Genomic DNA, 23,330 nt, shown 5'->3' on the forward strand with positions numbered 1-23,330 from the left:
TATTAATAATTTCATAACTAAACGTATAAAGATTTAAACTCTAAGGTAGACATTTTAAAGCTACCTAGAAAAATAAATTCTTTTAAGATTGATGGAAGAACTTTGTAATTGTAGCTTGTTTTATAGATTTATTCTCTTACTCGCGATATAACGCTTGAATTGGCGAAGATTCGCGTCCAAATTTTCAGCAAAAAGGTATCCAATAGCTTTTCCTTAAAAGACAATATAAGAGCTTAACAGTTAAATTTTCTATCTAAATATTTTTTTTGGAATTTTTCCAATGGAAAAGATATCATGTGCAAATCTTCAAATCTTATATCTTATGCAAGATAGAAACTTTGTTTAATGGAAAAGATTGTGTGCATATTTTTAAAACCATTATTAGTAATCTTAATGATTCTATATGGCTGTTATAGAGGGATAATTTTACAAAGAGCATTCTGCTATAAATATGGTCGTTGCTGTTATAGGTAAAAAAGTACTATAGAGAGGTAAAATATAACTTAAAAAATCGTTTTTGAGGAAAATTTGACTTTTATAATGAATGGTTGTTATATATAGATGTTGTTATTGAGAGGTTTGACTGTAGTTAAATTTTCTAATAATGCGTTTTAGAAAAAAATTCTAAGAAATAAAGACATGTTTAAATAACAATTATTTTGAGTTTATAATGGTTGTTTCTAAGCAAGAAAAAACTCTTAACAGTTTTGAAAATTAATTAAACAACTCTGTTTTTACGTTTTAAAATTGTATTTTATTTTCTTGAAAAGTAGAAGTAAGAAGACATGTAATCCCCATCCCAAAATATCATTCGCAACTTTCCAAATGAAACTTGTAACAATTTGTGATGCATATAACACATAATTAGTCGAGTGTAAATTTTCGGTGTGAATTTCAATTAATTTAATTAATTTAAATCTTAAAAATATATATGGAACCCTGACTGGAAAAAAAAAACATAGTACATGGTCGACGAACCAATTACCCTACTATTACAATTGACTTAACAAAAATCCGATTACTAACTTGAAAGTTCCATCCCGCGGTGCGATAATCGATAAGTATGACGCCACGACAATATATTCCAATGATTACTTGTATAATTGAAAATTCAAACGTGAATGTTTACGAAGGGAGATTTATGTATTACTACTAAATCTATCACAGGCAATCCAGAATAAAGATTTATGGATTCAATGTTTAAAATTTTAGTATTAATCACATTATATTTTAAAATTATGAGATTATACTTATTATTTATTGTTATTATAGTAATTTTTTACGCATAAATTTATATCATGCGTCCTGAAATCTATATCCTGCAGTTAATCAGAATTGAGCAAGGAAAAGTAAAAAATTGAAATTCACCCATAGAGATCTACTTAAAATTTAAGAATCTTTAAATCCGCTGCTGAAGAAACAGAACCAACAAAATAAAATTGGAGAGGCAGTAAAAAGCAACGTGGTTACCCTTGCTTCTGACGGAAGGTACGTAAATATTATATTAAGGAACAATGTTGTGATTATAACCACCTTGACCGCAATTAAAAAAGATTGAGGTTGATTTATTACAGCACTAAAGCTTGCAAAAGGTGCAACATCACTTTCAGCCAGAAAACTAAACTTAATTCAAAATTGATAGCTCCATTTCTGATTTCTCTCATCTAGTCTAGTGTTTCATCGACTAAAGTCCCTCTCTTTTCGCTTTCCTTGAACTTTTTCAGTTTTCCATGTCTATTCTGGTCTCTGGTTTGTGTTAGGCTAAGGCGAGATAAATCAAATCAAAGAAATAAAAGATATGTGCTATCACCTACAGTCTAAAGATGCTAACTTCAAAACTTTATAGGGCCGGTCCTAATAAAGGATTTTGCGACTAGTCAAAATTTACTGGCAGTGACTAGTAAGAATATTTATACCAAATTAATAAGTATAATACTCCACCTACTGGATTAACTGATTTGTTATTGTTGATGCTATTTGTATTTTTTTGTCTTGCTTAACCACAAATCCACAATTAATTAATATATAAGTATTTTAATATTATTATATCACTTAATTATGAAATTTTATATTATTTGATGTAAATACTTAGTGCGTGTAAGTTTTTATCCTTGTTGACTAAATTTCTTTTATATTTTCCAGAACATCTTGCAGTAATTCTAAAGGTGACAAAGGGGTGGGCCGGTCCGGTCCGGGTTGAGAAAAATAGTGATCGGCCGATCACTAATCTGGGCCGGTTATCGGGTTTTACAAACTGGGCTTAACGGGTCCGGGCCCATCCGATGAAAAATTGAACTGAAATGGTTCCGGGCCTAAGGGGATTGGGTCGGGTCGGGTTTATGTAAAAAAATTATATTTTGTATAACTATCGTAATTTATATTAATATAAAGTAAAAACATAAAGCAAAAAAATAATCTTATGAAAAGAGTTTGAATAAAGGATTCAAAGGCATTAAAATTCTAATATTTGAATATTTCATTAACAATTTAAGATAATAGAATACAATGAAAATGGAAAAAAATTGCACTTATAATTCTTATTTCAAACTTGCAAATTAAAGTTTACATTTAACAACAACTAAATTAACGAAAAAAGAGTAAATTCAAAGTTTAATTATTAAATATAAATCTAGAATTTCAAAGGTTTTGCATTGCCTTAGTAAGTTCTTCATAATCAATATGAACTTCTTGGCTATCTTCTGGAGTGTTAAATTTAGATGGGTGACCATGTGTTAATATATCTCCAAGTTCCTCGTCTTCTGGTTTATCAACATCTTCACGTCTCTGATTTCTTCATTCCAATCTAATCCAATCTCTGAAACATACTAAAACTTCCAAAGCATTGCTTCCCAATGAGTAACGGGTGTCTCATAGTTGTTGTCTTGCTTGACTAAATGCACTCTCTGATGCAACAGTTGAAATTGGCACATTCAGCACGTCTCGAGCCATAGTGGAAAGAACAGAAAATTGCTTTATTTTCTCATGCCACCATCCCAACGGTGAAAATTCCGTAGTGTGAGGCTCTGATTGCTTTTGCAAGTAAAATTGAAGTTCATCAATGTTCCCGCTACTGGTTTGAGTGGAAGAAAATGTAACCCAAATATTATAACCATCAAAGCATTCATCTTCATCCATATTAGCATATGCAGTAGAAGTAGTACAATGCATAGTGGAATTAACATTGCCTATATTAATAGCAGCATCATTAATTATATTTGCATAATAATTATATAATTATTGTAAATAATCATTTATCTTGTTCATACAACAATATATATATCTGGGGTTTCAGTTGGTCCAATCTCCATATAACTATATAAAGCATTGATTAATTGGTGACAATTAGACATCTTTATAGAATGATTTAAAACAGCACCAATTAAGTAAATCAGAGGAATTGGAAAGAAATATTTTTTGAATTTGGCTTGCATTTTTTCAACATCATCCTTATATATATTTTTTCTTAAATTGAGAGAGTAGAAAAGAAATTTCATCTATATGTACTAAAGCCATAGTAACAGTAGGATAATATGCTCCAGAAAACTCAACAGTAGTTGTATAAAATTTATGTAAAAATTGAACAACATCATTAATGGCCTCCCAAGTATTAGTTGTTAACATATGGTTTGGATCAGTACAATGCGCATTAGCAACTTTAGTTATCGGCAATCTATATTTGTAGCAACATTTTAAAAATAAGTATGTATAATTCCATCTAGTAACAATTTCTTCTGGCATGAATCTGGGTTTAAGGTTATACTCCGTACACTTAGTCTTAAATTCTCTAATTCTAGATTGTCTATTATTTCATTGAATAACACTCATTGCTCTTCTAACATGAGTAATCTCAGTCGAAAATAAATCAAGGCCACTTTTAACGATTAAATTATAAATATGGCATGCACACCTAATATGAAAAATTTCGTCTAGTGGTGGTTTCAAATGCAGACTTAATATTGAAATAGCGAAATTATTGTTAGAAGCATTATCAAAAGACATACACAATACTTTTTTATTAAGATTATAAAATTCAACAACTTCGCAAATAGTAGTACTTATAAAAATAGCAGTATGCTTTGATCTTCATCATATTTAAAAGCGATAATACGTTTTTGCATACAATAATTATTATCTATCCAATGACATGTAATTGTCAAATAATCATTTCCATTTACAGCATGGCCAATATCAGAAGTTAGAGAAACTCCAAGAAATGTGGTCAAACAAATAACGTACGTATGTCTCATATTGTCCATGAAATCTAAAGCTATCTGATCTACAAGAACTTCTAGGGATACCTTTAAATAAGAGATTATAATTTCTTTGAATATACATAGTCAGATATGATGAAGAAGCAAAAGAAAAAGGTAGACAACCCAAAGCAATCATTTTTGCTAACTCCTCACGATCCTTCATTTTATCATATTTCATAAGTTCTCTAGTACTAGGGTTTAGAGTTACTTGATTTTCATCTAAATCAGAGCCCTATTCTATAGGATGAGTCATTTTCATATGTCTACTAAGTGTTTCAGTCCCCCCTAAACTTCCTCCAGTTTTATGTTTAAAATTTTCTTTACAAAGTTTGCATCTAACTCTATCAGAATTCTCTATTTTGTCAAAATATTTTCAAACTTTACATCTTTCCTCCGATTAGTAGTCGGGGCCACATGTGGTCTACTACTAGTGCCACGACCACCACCCCTGCTACCAACTCCAACACTACTAGGTGTAAGTGGTGTCTCATCTTCAATTTCTAATTCATTATCTTCTATACCGAAATCTTCCTGTAATTATTCATAATCTATATTATTATCAGGTGATGTTTCAGAAACATGTGTAGAGTCATTTAAATTACTACTAGATGTTGAAGTAGTACCTCTTTTTCTATTTTTTCGATTACCCCGATTAACAACCTTATTACAAACTCTTTTTGCAGCATTAAACATATTACGAAAATTTAACTACTAACAAAAATTAAATATGCAAATAAAATAGTAAATAAGAGAAAGAGTTGGAGGGAGTGCACCGAATTTCGCAATAAATTGAACACTTGATGATTTTCGCAACTCCAATGTTACCACGAAAAATGTCAATTGTTCAAAGTTCAAACTTTAAACTTCAAATAATATGATAAATTAAATTCCCAAAAAAATGAGAGCCAAATACTTGATTGCAATTTAGGTAAAGAATGAGATAATGACAATTGAGATTTGAGAATTTGAGTTTGAGAAATGAGACATGAGTGAAGAAATGAAGAAGAGAGGGGTGTATTTATAGTTTTTCAAAGGGCTAAATTAGTAATTATTAAAAATATTTTTTTTTAAAAAATACCTAAAAGGACTATTCTTGCAAAATATCTGTTGGGCAACGGTCAAATTGGAAGCTAACTGTTGCCAACGGTCAAATAATTTTTTTTTAAAAAACCAGAAATTAGCCGCTAAACCGGTCCGGGAAAAAAAAAACGGTCCGGGCCGGGCCGGTTAACCGATTCAACGGTAATTTTAGTTTACCGATTTTGACCGATCCGGTTAACCGAAAAAAAAAACGGACCAACCCCCTACCACTGGTCCGGACCGGTCCTAGTTAGTACCGGTCTGGGCCGGTCCGAAACCGGGTCAATCCGACCCGTTAAACACCTTTAAGTAATTCACATTCGGAGATTCTTGGGTGAACGTAATACTAAACTAAATTTCTTGGTTTTCACAATCATGTCATTTACTAAGGGCCTAAAAATTTTGACTGATAAAGCATTATTAAATACATATATGTATCATTAAATTTTTACACTTATCAAAGAACAATAATAAATTTTTATTTTTATCAAAAGAATTGACAAATTATTTATTATATAAAGGGTTACGCCATTAGAGGAGAAACCTTTATTTTTTTAATAAATCATTCTCAATCATAGAAAAATAAATGAAGAGTTAAATTTTTGAAAAGAAAATTTAAAGGTAACTAATAAAAAAGTCCAAAAAATAAATGGAGAATGGAGAATTTCTTTTATAAAAGGTGGAAAATCAGCATAAGTATAAGTCGCATATTTTTTATGCGATGTATATTCGAAGTAATATCAGTCCTAAACTGAAACATTTTAACATTTCAGGGACCAAAGTGAATGTCGTCCAGATCTTCATATTGATTTGTTCCTCAGTTATTTCAAAAATCACAAAATGGCGATCCGACCGTACATTGGTTCGCCATTATTTTCACCATTATGTCACTTAATTATGATAATTTTATATCGTTTGATGTAATACTCAATGTGTGCAAGTTTTTATCCTAAAATGAGTTTACGTAATAATGTCTCTCCATTGGTTTGATTTAGTTTGGAACGACCACTTGTACCTTGTTGACTAAATTTCTTTTGTATTTTCTAGAACATCTTGCAGTAATTCACATTCGGAGAATAAACTAATACTATTGTATACGGGTAAAATCGAAACTAATGAATACCCCGATTTTTCGGCGAGGCAAACGAAGCGAGGACATGACTACAAGGAATCAGAGTCGAAGCTAGGAGTCTCTTGCACCAAGGCCCGACCAAAACACCCGCCCTTGGAGCTATCGAGACCACGCCCCTCGGGTCCGGTTCGAGCTCCAAAACCTCGGAGAGTATTACCAAACTACTACGCACGATTAACGAAGGGCCATGATATCCGTGTCCAACCAGATATCACAGCGTGAATCTCGACCCGTATTAGCTGTGGATCAGTGATTAGTGAAAAGAAAGATTTTTACCTTTCTTAAAATTGTAGTTAGGGTAAAACTCTCATACTATATAAAGGGGAATGTGATGACCCAAAATGTCATTTTTAAATTTAATAATTAATTCTATATTCTAAGACCTCAAAAAGCACTATTTATCATTCTTCGACTTGCGTGCGCAGTTCGTAAAATTTTCCGGAAAGTCTTTATGTGAAAAATAAATTAAAATGTGAATTACAGCTTTAAAACTCAACTGAGTTGACTTTGGTCAACATTTTGAGCAAACGGACTCGGATCAGTATTTTGATAGTTCCGATAGGTCCGTATCGTGATTTGGAACCTGGGCGTATGCCCGGAATCAAATTTCGAGGTCCCTGGTCCAAGATATGGAATTTTGATGAAAAATTAAAAGTTTAAGTTCAAATAGTGACCGGATATCGAATTTTGTGCAAACGACCCCTGAATAAAATTTTGATGATTCCAACAGCTCCGTATGGTGATTTTGGATTTAGGAGCATGATCAGAATTTTATTTGGAAGTCCGTAGTGAAATTAGGCTTGAAACGGCTAAAATAGGAATTTAAAGTTTGGAAGTTTGACCGGAAAGTTAACTTTTTGATATCGGGGTCGGAATCCAATTTTGAAAATTTTTACAGCTTCGTTATGTCATTTATGACTTGTGTGCAAAATTTGAGATCAATAGGATTTGATTTGATAGGTTTCGACATCGAATGTAGAAGTTGGAAATTTTAAGTTTCATTAAGCTTGAATTGGAGCATAATTCGTGGTTTTAGCGTCGTTTTATGTGATTTGAGATTTCAAATAAGTTCGTATGATGTTTTAGGACTTGTTGGTATGTTTGGTTGAGGTCCCGAGAGTCTCAGGTGAGTTTCGGATGGTTAACGGATAAAAAATGGTACTTAAACAGCTGCTGCAAATTTTCTTCTGCTGTGCAATCGAGTCCAAAAATCGAAGACCAGAAATCGAGCCCAGAAATCAAGCCTAGAAATCGAGCCGAGGATCGAAGGCAGGCTCGAGATCCATGATCGAAGGCAAGGCTCGAGGGCTATGATCGAAGGCAAGCTCGAAGGCTAGTGATCTAAGGCCACTGATCGAAGGCCCAGGATCGATAGCCAGGATCGATGGCTGTGATCGAGCCCCAGGGTCGAGGGCCATGATCGAAGCTATGATCGAAGGTCATGACCGAGGTTTATGATCGAGGATCATGATCGGACTCCCCTTAATCGGACTCCCCATGATCGGACTCCTATGATCGAGGTCCAGGATCGGACCCCATGATCGAGGTCACCCTGGACATATCTGTAAGTTATAAAAACAGGGGGGCTTCGTCCCATTCGCCATTTTTAACAACTTGGAGCTTGAGCAAAGGCGATTTTTGATATATTTTTAAGGAAAAACATTGGGGTAAGTGTTCTTAACTCAATCTTGGTTAGATTACTCGAATCCATCATTGTTTTTAACATATAATTGGTGATTTAAGTTGGAAAATTTTGAAAACTCTCTTGGATAGATTTGAGGATTTGAGGGTCGAATCGTTATTGGAATTTAGTCATTTTGGTATGGTTAGACTCGTGGTTGAATGGGCGTTCATATTTCGTAACTTTCGCCGGATTCCGAGACGTGGGCCCCACGGGCCATTTTTGAGTTAATTTCTGATTTTTATTGAAAAATGTAGTATTTTCTTATAGAATTAATTCTATAATTTTTGTTGACTGTATCGAATTAATTATGACTAAATACGAGTCGACCGGAATCGGAAAATCGAGGAAAAAACATACTACTTGGTTAAATTGGAGTAAGTCGAGGTAAGTGACTTGTCTAACCTTGTGTGAGGGAAATTTTTCCTAGGATTGGTGTTAATTATAATGTGATGAAAGTCGTGTACACAAGGTGACGAGTGTGTACACAGACTAAATGTGAAGGATTATATATATTTTTTTAAATTATGAAGATCACGGTTGCATATTAATTAAATTATTAAATCTTGTTATATTCTCCATCATTGATTTGATTTGTATACTTTAAATTTGCTTGACCTTTTTCTGCTAATTGTTTTACCCGTTTAGTTGAAACTTGGTTTCTTTTATTCTGTGCATTATTTGAAATTGATTTTTTTAAAATTAAATATTATTAATATGAAGTATTTGACATTTTAAATTTGGTATTGAAGTAACGTATTAAAGATTTTAAAATATTATTTTGCTAAATTATTTATTTCTGAATATTTTTGTAAGATTTTTGTACTCATTGTGATGGAGCCGTGAGCTCTTTATTGTGGAAAAAGTATTATTGATGATTTATGTTGGCATGAGCCGTGAGCTCTTTATTGTGGAAAACTATTATTGATGATTTATGTTGGTATGAGCCGTGATCTCTTTATTGTGAAAAAATATCGTTGTTGATTTATTTTGGCAAATTGAAATAACTGGGCACTTGATGTGCAAATTGTGATATATTGTAATATTGATACGCATGTGGTGGTATAAGGTCTGGGTATTGAAACGCATGCGGTGAGATAAGGGTGGCTTGATAAGCGTGGCTAGTAGGGGGAACTACTAGAAGTCATGCAGTGTGATAAGGATGGCTAAAACGCGGAATGCTATTTCGAACAAAAAAAAAATCTTTAAAATAAATTGTGAAGGCTCCCGCGGTGAGATAAGGAAATGAGATATTATGAATTTATTTATGATTTGGGACTACGAGGCGGTACCTCGGTAGTACCCTTGTTGATATTTATTTATGGCCGTAGTTGCCTTTGATTTTTATTGTGATTTTTCTTAAAGTTGAAAAGAAATTTTGTTTTGTTTCCACGAGGTATTTATTTGCCATTACTTGGTGTAATTAAATGTGACATACTACTTGATTCATTTCCATTGTCATTTTATCTTATTAAATTATTTAAATATTTTTTCATGTCATTATTTATTCTCCAGTAGGGCCTGACCTGACCTCGTCACTACTCTACCGAGGTTAGGCTCGGCACTTACTGGGTACCGCTGTGGTGTACTCATACTATGCTTTTGCACATCTTTTTGTGCAGATACATGTACATCTTATCAGCCTAGACGTCAGTGAGTTACTTGCACACGGAGACTTTGAGGTATATCTGCCAGCGTCCGCAGACTTGTGTTGCTTCCTTATTTTCTTTAGACCTTAATATATATAGATACATTGAGGATAAATTCTTAGAAGCTTGTGACTTATTTCTACCGAATTTTGGGGTTTGTAATTATTTGAATTGTAATTTATTTATTTCAAATATTTATGATTATTCAGCATTGATAGGCTTACCTAGTCTTAGAGACTAGGTGCCATCACGACCTCTTACGGAGGGAATTTGGGTTCGTGACAAGTTGGTATCAGAGCACTAGGTTCATAGGTGTTATGAGTCACAAGCAGGTTTAGTAGAGTCTTGCGGATCGGTACGGAGACGTCTGTACTTATCTTCAAGAGGCTATGAAACTGTTAGGAAATATTCACTTCTTTGATTCCTTATCATGCGCCTTTGTTGATTTCAAAGTTCTGAACAATTGTATTTCTATTCTCTCACAGATGGTGATGACACGCACAACTGGATCCGATGATCAGACACCTGCGCCACTTGTTGGAGCCGCAAGAGGCCGGGGTCGGGGCAGAGGCCGAGCCAGAGGTTGAGGAAGACCACATGGTGCAGCCAGAGCACCTGCACGAGCTGCTGCACCAGAGCCACCAGTAGCTCCAGTTGGAGAGTAGGCACCTGAGACGCCTGTTACTACTCATGCACTTCAGGAGATCCTTCCCCAGCCTTTGAGCATGTTTGGCACTCTAGCTCACGCAGGGTTGATTCCACTTGCTCCTGCCACATCTCAGGCCGGGGGAGGAGCACAGACTCCCTCCGCCCGTACTCCAGAACCACGGGCCCAAGTTGACCATGCCCCAGAGGTTATACCAGTGCAGCCAGTTGTCCCAGTTCGGCCTGAGATTAGGACAGCAATTTCAGAGGGGGGGGGCAGCTCAGGCTTGAGAGGTACAAGAAGTACCCCCCTCCCACTTTTAGTGGCTTAGCTTCAGAAGATGATCAGGATTTTCTGGAAGAATGTCACCGTATCCTTCGTACTATGGGTATTGTGGATTCCAGTGGGGTTTCTTTCACGACATTCCAATTTAGAGGAGCAGCCTACCAGCGGTGGCGGGCATATGAGTTGGATAGTCCCGCTGAGGCATCTTTACTCACTTGGACTCAATTTTCAGATATGTTCTTAAGGGAGTATGTTTCTCAGAGTCTTAGGGATGCATGACGCACAGAGTTTGAGCAGTTGCGCCAAGGTTCTATGACCGTGTCAGAGTATGCGGTCCGATTCAGTGATTTGTCTAGGCATGCACCAGCCTTAGTTGCTACTGCTCGAGAGCGGGTTCGCAGATTTATTGAGGGTTTTCACCCTAGTATCAGATACAGCATGTCCCGACAGCTGGAGATGGACATCACATACCAACATGTGGTGTCAATTGCTAGGAGATTGGAAGGTATGCGGACTCGGGAGAGGGAAAAGAGGGAAGCTAAGAGACCCCGGGATTCTAGCACATATAATAATTCTCGTGCCCCAGTTGCTGCCCATCATGGTAGAGGTTATGTGAGCCGTCCTATTCATTCAGCACTTCCAGCTTCCAGTGGCATTCCGGCTACTCCCAGACCTCATGTTCCATATTATGCACCGCCAGTGTCTTCTGTACCTCCTGTACGGGGTTCTTTCAGCAGACAGTCTAGTCGATCAGGCCGGAGCCAGTCCCAGCAGCCACATCCTCCGAGGGCTTGTTTTGAGTGTGGTGACACTCATCATATCATGAGGGATTGCCCCAGACTTAGGAGGGGTGCACCTCCACGGATTTCTCAGGCCCCACCTATTCCACAGGGCCCTCAGGCTTCTCAGGCCATGATTACTGCACCAGTTGCCACTCCACCTGCACAGTCAGCTAGAAGTGGAGGTCGGGCGGGTAGAGGTCGCCCTAGAGGGGGAGGCCAGGCAAGATATTATGCCCTTCCTGCTAGGACAGATACCGTTGCATCCGATTCTGTTATCACATGTATTATTCCGGTCTGTCATAGAGATGCATCAGTCTTATTTGATCCAGGCTCCACTTATTCTTATGTTTCATCTTATTTTGCCCCGTATTTGGGTGTATCACGAGATTCCTTGAGTTCTTCTGTTTATGTATCTACACCCGTGGGTGAATCTATTATTGTGGACCGTGTGTATCGGTCGTGTTTAATTGTTGTCATTCCAGGTTTGCCGCAGCTAGAGTGGAGAGGTACCTCCGATCATGTTCCTAGTAGGGTTGTTTCATTTTTTAAAGCTCAACGAATGGTTGAGAAGGGGTGTGATGCGTATCTGGCCTATGTAAGAGATGTTAGTATTGATACTCTTACCGTGGAGTCAGTTCCTATAGTAAGGAATTTTTCCGATGTATTTCCAGCGGATCTTTCGGGTATGCCACCCGACAGGGATATTGATTTTGGCATTGATTTGTTACCGGGCACTCAGCCCATTTCTATTCCACCATACCGTATGGCCCCAGCAGAGTTGAAAGAATTAAAAGAACAGTTACAGGAATTGCTGGATAAGGGCTTTATTTGGCCCAGTGTATCGCCTTGGGGTGCTCCTATCTTATTTGTAAAGAAGAAAGATGGTTCTATGCGGATGTGTATTGATTACTGCCAGCTGAACAAGTTACAGTGAAGAACAGGTAACCATTACCACGTATCGATGACCTATTTGATCAACTTCAGGGTGCTAGAGTATTTTCTAAGATCAACTTGTATTCAGGCTATCATCAGTTGAAGATTCGAGAGCCATATATACCGAAGACTACTTTCAGGACTCGGTACAGTCATTACGAGTTCCTTGTGATGTCTTTTGGGCTCACCAACTCCCCAGCATCATTTATGCACTTAATAAATAGTGTATTTCAGCCCTATCTTGATTCTTTCATCATTGTGTTTATTGACGACATTCTGGTGTATTCCCGGAGTCGGGAAGATCATGAACAACACCTGAGGACTGTGCTTTAGATTTTGAGAGAAAAGAAGTTATATACAAAATTTTCAAAGTATGAATTCTGGCTTGATTTAGTGGGATTTTTGGGTCATATAGTTTTGTGTGAGGGAATCAAGGTAGATCCGAAGAAGATTGAAGCAGTGCAGAGTTGGTCCAGACCGTCCTCAGTTACGAAAATCCGTAGTTTTCTTGGTTTGGCAGGGTATTATCGCCGATTTGTAAAGGGTTTCTCTTCTATTGCTGCATCTATGACCAAATTGACCCAGAAGGGTACTCCGTTCAGGTGGACCCAAAAATGTGATGAGAGCTTCCAAAAGCTCAAGACAGCTTTGACTACAGCCCCAGTATTGGTATTACCTACATGTTTAGGGTCTTATACTGTGTATTGCGATGCATCGCGTATTGGTCTCGGCGCAGTGTTGATGCAAGACGGTAGGGTGATTGCCTACGCGTCTAGACAGTTAAAGGTGCATGAGAGGAATTATCCTATACACGACCTTGAGTTAGCGGCTATTATTCATGCCTTGAAGATTTGGCGGCATTACTTATACGGTGTCCATTGCGAGGTCTACACCGATCATCAGAGTCTACAACATCTGTTTAAACAGAAGGATCTTAATTTGCGATAGCAGAGATGGTTGGAGTTGCTTAAGGATTATAATATCACCATTCTCTATCATCGTGGGAAGGCCAATGTAGTGGCCGATGCCTTGAGTCGTAAGGCGGAGAGTTTGGGCAGCTTAGCATATTTACCGGTAGCAGAGAGGCCTTTAGCCTTGGATGTTCAGGCCTTGGCCAACCAGTTTGTTAGACTGGATGTTTTCGAGCCGAGCCGAGTTTTGGCTTGCGTGGCTTCTCAGTCTTCTCTTTATGATCGTATCAGGAAACGTTAGTATGATGACCCCTATCTACTTGTCCTTAAGGATACAGTTCAGCATGGTGATGCCAAGGAAGTCACTATTGGAGATGACGATGTATTACGGATGCAGGGTAGGCTATGTGTGCCTAATGTGGACGGTTTGCACGAGTTGATTCTCCAGGAGGCTCATAGTTCACGATACTCCATTCATCCGGGTGCTGCAAAAATGTATCAGGACTTGAAACAACACTATTGGTGGAGGCGGATGAAGAAAGACATAGTGGAATATGTAGCTCGGTGCCTAAATTGCCAGCAGGTGAAGTATGAGCATTAGCGACTGGGTGGGTTGCTTCAGAAGCTAGAGATTCCAGAATGGAAATGGGAGAGGATCACTATGAATTTCGTTGTTGGGCTCCCACAGACTCAGAGTAAGTTCAATGCAGCTTGGGTGATTGTGGATAGATTGACCAATTTAGCTCATTTCATTCCTGTGGTTACTACTTACTCTTCGGAGCAACTGGCTCGGGTCTATATTCGCGAGATTGTCAAACTCCATGGCGTACCACTATCTATCATCTCTGACCGGGGTACGCAGTTTACATCACAGTTCTGGAGGACAGTACAATATGAGTTGGGTACTCGGGTAGAGTTGAGTACATTATTTCACCCTCAGACGGACGGGCAGTCCGAACGCACTATTCAGATACTGGAGGATATGCTTCGTGCGTGTGTGATAGATTTTGGGGGTGCTTGGGATCAGTTCTTACCACTTGCGGAGTTTGCTTACAACAATAATTATCAGTCGAGCATTCAGATGGCTCCGTATGAGGCCTTGTATGGTAAGCGGTGCCGGTCTCCAGTGAGTTGGTTCGAACCGGGGTAGGCTAGACTATTGGGTACAGACTTAGTTCAGTATGCCTTGGAAAAGGTTAAGTTGATTCAGGATCGGCTTCGTACAAGAGACAGAAGAGTAATGCATATCGGAAGGTTCGTGATGTTTCATTCATGGTTGGTGAGCGGGTATTGCTCCGGGTTTCGCCTATGAAGGATGTGATGAGGTTCGGGAAGAAGGGCAAGTTGAGCCCTAGGTATATTGGGCCTTTTGAGATTCTTGAGAGAGTTGGAGAGGTGGCTCACAAACTTGAACTACCACCTAGCCTCTCTGCGGTTCATCCGGTATTCCATGTTTCTATGCTTCGAAAATATCACGGCGATCCGTCTAATGTGTTAGACTTCAGTTCGGTTCAGTTGAACAAGGATCTATCTTATGTTGAGGAACTAGTGGCTATTTTAGATAAGCAGGTTCGAAAGCTGAGGTCAAAGAATATTATTTCGGTAAAGGTTCAGTGGAGGGGTCATCCGGTCGAGGAGGCGACTTGGGAGACCGAGCATGATATGTGCAGCCGTTATCCACCCTTATTCACCAGCTCAGGTACTTTTTCTAACTCCGTTCGAGGACGAACCTTTGTTTTAGAGGTGGAGAATGTGATGACCCAAAATGTCATCTTTAAATTTAATAATTAATTATTGTTCTAAGACCTCAAAAAGCACTATTTATCATTCCTTGACTTACGTGCGCAGTCCGTAAAATTTTCCGGAAAGTCTTTATGTGAAAAATGGATTAAAATGTGAATTAGAGCTTTAAAACTCAATTGAGTTGACTTTGGTCAATATTTTGAGCAAACAGACTTGGATCAGTGTTTTGACAGTTCTGGTAGGTCCGTATCGTGATTTGGAACCTGGGCGTATGCCCGGAATAAAATTCCGAGGTCCCTAGCCCGAGATATGGAATTTTGATGAAAATTAAAAGTTTAAGTTCAAATAGTGTCCGAATGTCAAATTTTGTGCAAACGACCCCGGAATAGAATTTTGATGATTCCAATAGCTCCGTATGGTAATTTTGGACTTAAGAGCGTGATCAAATTTTTATTTAGAAGTCCGTAGTGAAATTAGGTTTGAAATGGCTAAAATAGGAATTTAAAGTTTGGAAGTTTGACCGGGAAGTTGACTTTTTGATATCGGGGTCGGAATCCAGTTCTGAAAATTTTCACAGCTCTCTGTTATGTCATTTATGACTTATGTGCAAAAATTGAGGTCTATCGGACTTGATTTGATAGGTTTCGATATCGAATGTAGAAGTTGGAAATTTTAAGTTTCATTAAGCTTAAATTGGAGTATAATTCGTGGTTCTAGCGTCGTTTTATATGATTTGAGATTTCAAATAAGTTCGTATGATATTTTAGGACTTGTTAGTATATTTGGTTGAGGTCCCGAGGGCCTCGGGTAAGTTTCGGATGGTTAACGGATCAAAAATGGTACTTAAACAGCTGCTGTAAATTTTCTTCTGCTATGCAATCAAGCCCAAAAACCGAAGGCCAGAAATCGATCCGAGGATCGAAGGCAGGATCGAGATCCATGATCAAAGGCAGGCTCGAGAGCCATGATCGAAGGCAAGGCTCGAGGGCCATGATCGAAGGCAAGCTCGAAGGCCAGTGATCGAAGGCCACTGATCGAAGGCCCAGGATCGATAGCCAGGATCGATGGCTGTGATCGAACCCCAGGGTCGAGGGCCATGATCGAAGTTATGATCGAAGGCCATGATGGAGGTCCAAGATCGAGGACCATGATCGGACTCCCCTTAATCGGACTCCCCTTAATCGGACTCCCCATGATCGGACTCCTATGATCGAGGTCCAGGATCGGACCCCATGATCGAGGTCACCCTGGACAGATCTGTAAGTTATAAAAACAGGGGGGTTCGTCCCATTCGCTATTTTTAACAACTTGGAGCTTGAGCAAAGAAATGTTTTATATATTTTCAAGGAAAAACATTGGGGTAAGTGTTCGTAACTCAATCTTGGTTAGATTACTCGAATCCATCACTGTTTTTAACATTTAATTGGTGATTTAAGTTGGAAAAATTTGGAAACCCTCTTGGATAGATTTGAGGATTTGAGGGTCAAATCGTTATTGGAATTTAGTCATTTTGGTATGGTTAGACTCGTGGTTGAATGGACGTTGATATTTTGTAACTTTTGCCGGATTCCGATACGTGGGCCCCACATGCCAATTTTGAGTTAATTTCGGATTTTTATTGAAAAATATAGTATTTTCTTATAGAATTAATTCTATAATTTTTGTTGACTGTATCGAATTAATTATGACTAAATACGAGTCGACCGGAATTGAAAAATCGAGGAAAAAAGATACTACTTGGTTAAATTATAGTAAGTCGAGGTAAGTGACTTGTCTAACCTTGTATGGGAGAAATTTTCCCTAGGATTAGTGTTAATTGTAATGTGATGAAAGTCGTGTACACAAGGTGACGAGTGTGTACACAGACTAAATGTGAAGGATTATATATATTTTTTTAAATTATGAAGATCGCTGTTGCATATTAATTAAATTATTACATCTTGTTATATTCTCCATCATTAATTTAATTTGTATACTTTAAATTTACTTGACCTTTTCCTGCTAATTGTTTTACCCGTTTAGTTGAAACTTGGTTTCTTTTATTCTGTGCATTATTTGAAATTGATTTTCTTTAAATTAAATATTATTAATATGAAGTATTTGACATTTTAAATTTGGTATTGAAGTAACGTATTAAAGATTTTGAAATATTATTTTGCTAAATTATTTATTTCTGAATATTTTTGTAAGATTTTTGTACTCATTGTGATGGAGCCGTAAGCTCTTTATTGTGAAAAAATATTATTGATGATTTATGTTGGCATGAGCTGTGAGCTCTTTATTGTGAAAAAATATCGTTGTTGATTTATTTTGGCAAATTGAAATAATTGGGCACTTGAGGTGCAAATTGTGATATATTGTGATATTGATACGCATGCGGTGGTACAAGGTCTGAGTATTGAAACGTATGCGGTGAGATAAGGGTGGCTTGATACGCGTGGCTAGTAAGGGGAACTACTAGAAGTCATGCGGTGTGATAAGGATGGCTAAAACGCAGGATGCTATTTCGAAAAAAAAAATATTTTCGTTAAAATAAATTGTGAAGGCTCCCGCGGTGAGATAAAGAAATGAGTTATTGTGAATTTATTTATGATTTGGGATTACGAGGCGGTACCTCGGTAGTGCCCTTGTTGATATTGATTTATGGTCGTAGTTGCATTTGATTTTTATTGTGATTTTTCTTAAAGTTGAAAAGAAATTCTGTTTTGTTTCCACGAGGTATTTATTTGCCATTACTTGGTGTAATTAAATGTGACATACTCTTTGATTCATTTCCATTGTCATTTTATCTTATTAAATTGTTTAAACATTTTTCCATGTTATTATTTATTCTCCTGTAGGGCATGACCTGACCTCGTCACTACTCTACCGAGGTTAGGCTCGCCACTTACTGGGTTTCGCTGTGGTGTACTCATACTACGCTTCTGCATATCTTTTTGTGCAGATGCAGGTACATCTTACCAGCCTAGACGTCAGTGAGTTACATGCGCACGGAGATTTTGAGGTATATCTGCCAGCGTCCGCAGACTCGGGAGTCCCCTTCTATCATTATTGCGTTGCTTCTTTATTTTCTTTAGACCTTAATACATATAGAGACATTGAGGATAAATTCTTAGAAGCTTGTGACTTATTTCTACCGGGTTTTGGGAGTTGTAATTATTTGAATTATAACTTATTTATTTCAGATATCTATGATTATTCCGCATTGATAGGCTTACCTAGTCTTAGAGACTAGGTGCCATCACGACCTCTTACGGAGAAAATTTGGGATCGTGACAGGGAAGCTGATTATTCATTAGAGACGGTAACACGAATATCAAAGCAATATACATTTGTTTCCTCTACTTCTAAAGATTATTCTAAGTTCTTAGTTTTGTTCATAGCCCTTCATAAGTGTTTGGTTCCGAATCGAAGGCATGCTAATTGTTTGGATCAAAATCGAGTCCACATTCGGTCTTACAACTGGTTTGGCCATTTATTCCATCTTTAATTTGCTCATCTAACGCTATTAATCACTTGTATTGAATTAGTCCAGATATTTTTAAAACCGCGTATAAATTCAATTGTTATCCATTTTTAAAGGTAAACAACTATACAAACTAAATTTCTTTGTTTTCAACTTTGCACAAGTAACAATGGCGATAGGACACGAACTCAAGCTCACACCACTAAAGCATTATTTTAGGCCAAAATTTTTATTATTATATATGTTACACATAATTTGTATAAATATCGTAAGAGAAGCTTTCATTTTCTTTTTTGTTTTTTTGGGGAAAGTCACTAAGGAGGTCTGGATCATCGAATGAATACCTGGAATTTGGCAATTGTGTTTCCCGGGGCCTTTGCATCTATACCTGGTTTTGGGGTCACAATTGAACTTATATCCACTTTACAAATAAATTTGCAAACGTACCCACTTTACGATCAACTTCAGACTTATCGGGTCTGAATTTAAAAAAAATTAGTTTGAAGTGAAAAAATTACACTTCAAATGCACTTAAGGCCAAATAGGTCAGAAGTGCAACCAATGATTTCATGCACTTAAGGCTAATAAGTCTGAAGTAAAAAATTATACTTCAGATGTACTTAAGGCCAATAAGTATGAGTGAAAAATTGCACTTCAGATGCACTTAAGGCCAAAAAGTCTGAAGTGCAACAAAAATTTTCATTCACTTAAGGCCAATAAGTCTGAAGTGAAAATTTGCACTTCAGATGCACTTAACGCCAAATATGTCTGAAGTGTAACCAATGGTTTCATGCACTTAAGGCCAATAAGTCTGAAGTGAAAAATTGCACTTCAGATGCACTTAAGGCCAAAAGGTCGGAAGTGCAACAAACATTTTGCTACACTTAAGGCCAATAAGTCTGAAGTGAAAAATTACACTTCACATGCACTTAAGGCCAAAAGGTTTGAAGAGCAAATGTTTTGCTACACTCAAGGCCAATAAATTTGAAGTGAAAAATTGCACTTCAGATGCACTTAAGGCCAAAAAGTCTGAAGTGCAACAAACGTTTTGCTACACTTAAGGCCAATAAGTCTGAAGTGAAAAATTGCACTTCAGATGCACTTAAGGCCAAAAAGTCTGAAGTGCAACCAATGTTTTTATGCACTTAAGGCTAAATAGGCCTGAAGTACAAATTGCCCAGAAACAAAAATTTGTTCTTCGAATTATAACATTCCAATACACGATTTAATATCTAAATCTACTCCAAATGAGCTCAAATTTGAAACATAACCTCCAAATATTATCAGAAAAAAACCCAATCATCAATTTGTCAAAACAACAATATGAATCCATTTTGCAATTAAGAAAAAGAAAAAAAAGAAACCCTAAGCAATAGTAAAAAATAAAGCGTCATAATAACTCACCATTTTAAAATATCATAAACTATATTAAAATATGTTCACAACCACCATATAAAATCATTGTCACTCGAATAAGAAGAAGTAGTAGAAGAAGAAGAAGAAGAAGAAGAAGAAGAAGAAAAAGGAGGAGGAGGAGGAGGAGGAGGAGGAGGAGGAGAAAAATGCCTCAAGTTGTTTAAAAGGTGGGTATAAGGTAAAATAATTTTAAAAAGTGAGTATAAGTTAAATGGGAGCGACCAAATAGGGCGCCCCGTGCAATTTTTATGTGTTTCCTTCAATCTCATATCTTCACATTTTTACAATTTTAAGTGCGTCCCACTCTACTTGAGAAAATTTAAAAAATTGGCATTTGATTTTAATCTATTTCGAGATTTTGAAAACTTTTCTTAATAAAGCATCAAATGAGAAACGTTTTTCAAATTATGTAAAACTGAAAAATACCTCTGAAGTAGTTTTCCGTTTATATATGTAGTTTATGAATACGTACTGTGAGCACCTAATTTTTTATCATATTTAAATTTTTGTCACCTTCTACTATATAAATATTTTTAGGGGTCTAATCTACAGTTTTTACCTTTGTTATACTTTTTTATAGGGTAAAAATAATTTAAAAGGTCAATTATTACTATTAATATTATTTTTATCTTTACTTTAAAAAAAATAAAATAAAAAATTATTTTTTTAAATTTCGGGTGGAATATAAAAAGGGAAAAAGGGAAAGTAGGAAATTAAAAATAAAAGTAAAAGAGCGTGGGAAATTAAAAAATAAAAGTAAAGGAATGTGAGAAATAAAAAAATAAAAAGTAAAACAAAGTAGAAAATAAAAAAATAAAAGTAAAGGTAGGTGAGAATTAAAAAAAAGTTAAAGAAAGTAGAAATTTATTTTTAAAAAAGTAAAAGAAAGTAGATTTTTTTAAAAAAAAAGTAGAAGAAAGTGAAAATTAAAAAGAAAAAGTAAAAGAAAGTGAAAATTTAAAAAAAATAAATAAATAATGGGAGGAGGGAAAAAAAGAGAGGAGAGAATTGAGAGAATTATTTTTTCTTCTTCTACGCTAAGAGAATTACTACTCGTGTCATTCTTTCTTCGTCTTTCTTTCGAAAAATCCAGCAATTCATCACCCAAAACCCAACAAAAATACTTCAAAACATCTCTTTTTTACATGTCAAACAGTGGAGTCAATAGTCGAGGTCGAGGATTCCGTTGGAGCTCTGTTCACTAGCTTTGATGTTCTTCTTCGCTTATGCTTGTTCGGCGTTCCTCTGAGTTATTGTACTTGTTCTTGAAAACTGATTTAATTGAAAATTTTGCATTAAAGGTTTATTCTTTCCCCTGTTCTTTTTATCTTATTTCATGTGATTTTATTTATTTGCCTTTAAAATTTATAAATAATAATGTAAATTAGTCCTTAAATGCTATATGCTTAATCATATTTCTGGAATTATGGTATTCAAACTTGCTTTAAAGTTGGGAAGATTTGGACCCTAATAAGTTTGGGTTTCAATTGTTGGGCTGTAGGGTATTGGTATATGATGGTTTATTTATTCAAATATCTAAAATCATACACTTCTTCCACAAGTAATTCCATCATTCATGACCTTACAATAATCTCAAAGTTTAGGAAGAATAATAAACACCATTAGAGTACTTTAGGGGCGCTTTTAATTAGTTTATCGCGATTATGTATATGTTCGCGTGGCATAATTGTGATTTTCAAAATTAAAACCGAAATATGTATTCGTGTAGCTTTGGCCAAAACAATCTTAATATAATAATATGCTATTAATTGTGTATACGTACGCGTGACATGATTTTGACACAATAAATATATTATACCCCATATTTTCGTACGTGAAAGTCCGCCATAAATAAATTGATGAAATCTCGGAAATGAGATGTTACATCCCACATTTTTGTATGTTAAACAAATTTCGTCGTAAGTTAATCGACGTGAACTCGGAAATGAGGTTATTTAGAAATTATAAGCATTATGCTATTTCAAACACGTGATGAGTAAATTCGTGAAAGAGAAAGGATAAGCAGATCGAACAAAAGGAGTTTCGTCGAAGTTTGGTATTTTGGGATAAAATATGGCCCGAGCTAAAATACCCGTTATTTTTGGACTAGTGCCATATAAGGTACCACATGACCATGATAATAAGGTGTACAAAGTATGTTAAAAATGAGTAGTATTTTAAGTAAGTTGAGATAATTCTTAATTATTGGGTAATGGGATATTACCTAATTAATTAAGGAATTATGTAAATAATTGGGTAATTATTGGTTAGTGAGATATTAATAAATTATCAATAATTTGGATAACTTTAAGAGGGAAAAACGTGGCAGCTCCTCCCTTAATATTTAGATGACTCTTAAAGTCATACTATTATGTGGCAAAATCTAATACGTGAGTCACACATCCACTTTCAAGAAAGAGTTACAAATACCACGTTTCTTGACACTTTTGGAAAAGAAGGCAAGACTATTTTCTTTTCTCCGCAACTGCTACAAATATAATATTAGAACTCCTTTTTAATTAAGAAGGCACATTTGGAAGACTAAGGGGACTAAGTCATCAAAATTAGTGGGGCCTACGAACTAACTTTTTTTGAAGAATTCATTTTAAAGTGCTAAGCTTCATTTTTGGATGCTAAAGCTTACGGATGAGACTCCGAGAATTCAACCAAAATAATTCTTTATCATCTTAGCAACGTGGGTTGCTTCAATATTTCCTTCAAAATGTGAGATTTCAAGGCTCTTCAGGAATTCAAAATATGATATTCCATAGCGTCTTCAACACTTCAAAAACCCGAGATTTCAGAGAACCTTAATTAACGTGAGATTTTACAATATTAAGGGAATACAATATAATCTTTCTCAAGAGAATCGACTCAGGTATGTTAAGGCTATCCCTTCTTTCTTTTTGGCATGATCCAAATAATACAAATGAAACGAGCAAAATACGCAACTTCCATAAATGACTCCATTCATAGAAATACTAGGTGTGTCTATATACTTGATTCCCCGTGTGAATTATTATTATATATTCTGTTCATGGGTCTCAGAAAAATACGTATTTGATAAAGTTTATCCGACATGCATATTATTTTATGGCATTTCGAGAAATCTTATTAACGTATTTCTTATGCATTTCATGTATTTATACATGTACATTGACCAATGACCAGAAGGCATTATATACGCGTATATTATATGTATATGGGATATGGGAAAAAGTTAAGGCGTTATATATGCACCACCACCTGATCAGCTGGTATACGTTGATGATGTTGCCCACAGTGGCTGAAATGATATGATGGGATGCCCTCAGAGGGTTGATGATGTTATGAACGCATATACCCATACATGG

Source organism: Nicotiana tabacum, chromosome 4 (assembly GCF_000715075.1).
Source record: "Nicotiana tabacum cultivar K326 chromosome 4, ASM71507v2, whole genome shotgun sequence".
NCBI lineage: Eukaryota > Viridiplantae > Streptophyta > Magnoliopsida > Solanales > Solanaceae > Nicotiana > Nicotiana tabacum.